The sequence below is a fragment of the Arachis hypogaea genome, chromosome 13 (assembly GCF_003086295.3).
Source record: "Arachis hypogaea cultivar Tifrunner chromosome 13, arahy.Tifrunner.gnm2.J5K5, whole genome shotgun sequence".
Taxonomy (NCBI): Eukaryota; Viridiplantae; Streptophyta; class Magnoliopsida; order Fabales; family Fabaceae; genus Arachis; species Arachis hypogaea.
In genome coordinates, this window is record NC_092048.1 from 104,388,426 (window position 1) to 104,393,673 (window position 5,248).

Consider the following 5,248-nt stretch of genomic DNA (forward strand, 5'->3'; position numbering starts at 1 on the left):
CGAAATGGCCTCCATATTGAGATCCATGGCAATGCCACAGGATCCTCTGTGCTTCTTCTCTAGGCACACACCTACGGATTATTCCGTCTACACATCTTTTAAAGAGATAAGGTTCATCCCACAAGTAGTACTTTGCATTAGTAATTAATTTCTTTTTTTGTATCCTGTTGTACTCCTTGGGTATGAACCTTGCAGCTTTATAGTTTGCAATATCGGCAAACCATGGTGTTTCCTGAATGGCAAATAAATGCTCATTCGGAAAAGTCTCAGAGATCTCAAGAGAGGGGAGGGGCGTCCCTTCTACTGGCTCTATCCGGCACAGATAATCAGCCACTTGGTTCTCTGTCCCTTTTCTGTCTCTTATTTTTATATCAAACTCTTACAGAAGCAACACCCATCTGATGAGCCTGGGTTTTGAATCCTGCTTTGTGAGTAGATATTTAAGAGCAGCATGATCAGTATACACAATCACTTTTGATCCTACTAAGTATGATCTGAACTTGTCAATGGCGTAAACCACTGCAAGTAATTCTTTTTCTGTGGTTGTGTAATTTTTCTGGGCATCATTTAGAACGCGACTGGCGTAATAAATGACATGCAGAAGCTTATCATGCCTCTGTCCCAACACTGCGCCAATGGCGTGATCACTGGCATCACACATTAGCTCAAATGGTAACGTCCAGTCTGGTGCAGAAATGACTGGTGCTGTGACCAGCTTAGCTTTCAGCGTTTCAAACGCCTGCAGGCACTCTGTGTTAAACACAAATGGCGTGTCAGCAGCTAGCAGATTGCTTAGAGGTTTTGCGATTTTTGAAAAATCCTTTATAAACCTCCTATAGAATCCTACATGCCCCAGAAAGCTTCTGATTGCCTTAACATTGGCAGGTGGTGGTAATTTTTCAATTACCTCTATTTTTTCTTGATCTACCTCTATTCCCTTGTTTGAGATTTTATGCCCAAGGACAATCCCCTCAGTCACCATGAAGTGACATTTTTCCCAGTTTAAAACAAGGTTGGTCTCTTGGCATCTTTTCAGAACAAGTTTCAGGTGATCAAGACAGGAGCTGAATGAGTCTCCATATACTGAGAAGTCATCCATGAAGACTTCCAGAAATTTTTCCACCATATCAGAGAAAATAGAGAGCATGCATCTCTGGAAGGTTGCAGGCGCATTACATAGCCCAAATGGCATCCTTCTATAAGCAAACACTCCAGATGGACATGTGAATGCTGTTTTCTCTTGATCCTGGGGATCTACTGCAATCTGGTTATAGCCTGAGTAGCCATCCAAAAAGCAGTAATAATCATGACCTGCTAGTCTTTCTAGCATCTGGTCTATGAATGGTAAAGGAAAATGATCCTTTCTGGTGGCTGTATTGAGCCTTCTGTAGTCAATACACATGCGCCACCCTGTAACTGTTCTTGTAGGAACCAGTTCATTTTTTTCATTATGAATCACTGTCATGCCTCCCTTTTTTGGGACGACTTGGACAGGGCTCACCCAGGGGCTATCAGAAATAGGATAAATAATCCTAGCCTCTAGTAATTTGGTGACCTCTTTCTGCACCACTTCTTTCATGGCTGGATTTAGCCGCCTCTGTGGTTGAACCACTGGTTTGGCATTATCCTCCAATAAGATTTTGTGCATGCATCTAGCTGGGCTTATGCCCTTAAGGTCACCTATGGACCACCCAAGAGCTGTCTTGTGTGTCCTTAGCACTTGAATAAGTGCCTCCTCTTCTTGTGAATTTAAAGCAGAGCTTATGATCACTGGAAAAGTGTCACCTTCTCCCAGAAACGCATATTTCAAGGATGGTGGTAATGGCTTGAGCTCGGGTTTAGGAGGTTTTTCCTCTTCCAGAAGAAATTTCAGAGGTTCTTTCATGTCCTCTAAATCCTCTAAATCAGGCTGAACATCTTTAAAGATGTTTTCCAACTCTGATTCAAGACTCTCAGCCATGTTGATCTCTTCTACCAAAGAGTCAATAAGATCAACTTTCATGCAGTCTTTTGATGTGTCTGGATGCTGCATGGCTTTGACAGCGTTCAACTTGAATTCATCATCATTGACTCTCAGGGTTATTTCCCCTTGTTGGACGTCAATGAGGGATCGTCCAGTTGCTAGGAAGGGTCTTCCTAGAATGAGAGTAGCACTCTTGTGCTCCTCCATTTCCAGCACAACAAAGTCAGTGGGAAAGGCGAATGGCCCAACTCTGACAATCATGTCTTCAATTACGCCTGATGGGTATTTAGTGGAACCTTCAGCAAGCTGGAGACATATCCGGGTTGGTTTAACTTCTTCAGTTAAGCCAAGCTTTCTGATAGTGGATGCAGGTATTAGGTTGATGCTTGCCCCAAGATCGCATAAAGCTGTCTTGGTGCAATTACCTTCTAATATGCATGGTATCAGAAAACTCCCAAGGTCTTTAAGCTTTTCAGGAAAGCTCTTCAGAATGACTGCATTGCATTCTTCAGTGAGTAGAACTCTTTCTGTTTCTCTCCAATCCTTTTTATGACTCAAGATCTCTTTCATGAACTTGGCATAAGAAGGTATTTGCTCAAGTGCTTCTGCAAATGGAATCTTTATTTCAAGAGTCCTGAGGTAATCTGCGAAGCGAGCAAACTGCTTATCCTGCTCCTCTTTTCGGAGTTTTTGAGGATAAGGTATTTTGGCTTTATATTCTTCAACCGTAGTTGCTGCAGGTTTATTGCCTACAGAAGTGGTTGAAGAAGCCTTTTTAGAGGGGTTGTTATCAGCATTTGTGTGTGTCTGATCCCTCACTGGCAATTGAGTGCCAGAGTTAGAAGCTGGAGTGAAACTGGACGCCAGCCCCTTGTTTGCTCCTGGCGTTTGAACGCCAGAATTGTGCCCATTTTGGGCGTTCAATGCTAGATCCTTGCCCATTTTGGGCGTTGAACGCCAATCCTGCCTTGTTTCTGGCGTTGAACGCCAGTCCTGAGCATGGTCTGGGCGTTCAGCGCCAGCCTTCCACCAATTTTCTGGTGTTTTAGTTCCAGAATTACTTTTCCCTGGGCTCTTACTGTCCTCAGGTGAATTTTGGGTGGTTTGCTCATTTCTTGGCTTTTTGCTGCCTTGAGGTGGGGTATTTAATGTTTTCCCACTTCTTAGTTGAACTGCTTGGCATTCTTCTGCTATTTGCCTTGACAGCTACTGCTTTGTTTGCTTAAACTGTTCGTCCATATGTATATTAGCCATCCTTGTCTCTTGTAGTCTATCTTTGAATTCGGCTAACTGCTTTGTTAGAAAGTCCAATTGCTGATTGAATTCAGCAGCTTGTTTTACAGGACTGAGTTCAGCAGTTGCTGTCTTAACCTCTTCTTTCATGGAAGGGTCACTGCTTAGGTACAGATGCTGATTCTTGGAAACTGTATCAATGAGCTCTTGAGCCTCTTCAATTGTCTTTCTCATGTGGATAGATCCACCAGCTAAGTAATCAAGAGACATCTGAGCTCCTTCTGTAAGCCCATAATAGAAGATGTCTAACTGAACCCACTCTGAAAACATTTCAGATGGGAATTTTCGTAGCATCTCTCTGTATCTCTCCCAGGCATCATAAAGAGATTCATTATCTCCTTGTTTAAAGCCTTGGATGTCCAGCCTTAGCTGTGTCATCCATTTTGGGGGAAAGTATTGATTCAGGAATTTTTCTGTCAGCTGTTTCCATGTCCTTATGCTGGCCTTAGGTTGGTTATTCAACCACCTCTTAGCTTGATCTTTTACAGCAAATGGAAACAGTAATAGTCTGTAGACATCCTGATCTATTTCAGTTAGAATCACACTACACTCTTTCAAGGGCAAATTGCTAGATCCAACCAATCAGGGGAACCACTTAATAGTAGTTAGTTTCTAGTTCATAGTTGTTTTGCTAATAACAATACATGAGCTTTTCTACATGTATTCAACCTGCTGTATTAGGCAAGGAACTAAGTTTGGTGTTCACACACCAAGTTGAGTTCAGAAATTCACAAGCATACATGCATACTAACTATTTCTCAAGTGCTTTGGGAACAAGCAACTTCCAACAACTTTGCAGGAATCTCCTGGAGAATTGGTGCACCATCATCCAAGAAGGCGAAGAAAAATGCAAAAATTATGGATGAGGACAAACAAGAGGGAGAGCACAAGCACCCCCATGAGTAAAAGGTGGTGGAGTTCCCTCATTGTCCCATTTTTTTCAAGTATTAAATAAGGAAAATCATGTATGAAATAGAACATGCTTCCATGGTAGTTTGGGATTTTCAATGCTGTCTTTTAGTATTTTTCTTGCTTTTTTCATATGTGTGCTGGTTCAAGTTACCTATCTTCATCTGCATCTTACTTATTGTATGTTTGTCCTTTTAAGCTAAATAAAAAGAGATGTTATGAAAGACCAGAGTAGAGTTCAATTTGTGGAGTAAGTCCTTAAATTTGTGGTGTAGTGGTGCACGAATTGTGAATCACACTTTTCACAACTCGTACCACTTACCAGCAAGTGCACTGGGTCGTCCAAGTAATACCTTACGTGAGTAAGGGTCGAATCCCACGGAGATTGTTGGTTTGAAGCAATCTATGGTTATCTTGTAAATCTTAGTCAGGAAGTCAGTTATGTTTATCAGTTGAATCGCGAATAACCAAGAGAGCATAAATTAAAGGTTACTTGTTATGCGGTAATGGAGAATATGTTGGAGTTTTGGAGATGCTTTGTCTTCTGAATCTCTGCTTTCCTCTGTCTTCTGATCCACGCATGCACGTCCTCCCATGGCAAGCTGCATGTAGGGGATCACCGTCGTCAATGGCTACATCCCATCCTCTCAGTGAAGAATATGCTCACATGCTCTGTCACAGCACGGCTAATCATCTGTCGATTCTTGATCATACTGGAATAGAATTCTTCATCCTGTTGCGTCTGTCACTAACGCCCAGCACTTGCGAGTTTGAAGCTCGTCACAGTCATTCGATCATTGAATCCTACTCGGAATACCACAGACAAGGTTTAGACTTTCCGGATTCTCATGAATGCTGCCATCAGTTCTAGCTTATACCACGAAGATTCTAATTAAGAGATCTAAGAGATACTCATTCAATCGGATATAGAACGGAGGTGGTTGTCAGGCACACGTTCATGGGTTGAGGAAGGTGATGAGTGTCACGGATCATCACCTTCATCACAGTTAATCGCGAATGAACATCTTAGGTAGGAACAAGCGTGTTTGAATGGAAAACAGAAATACTTGCATTAATTCATCG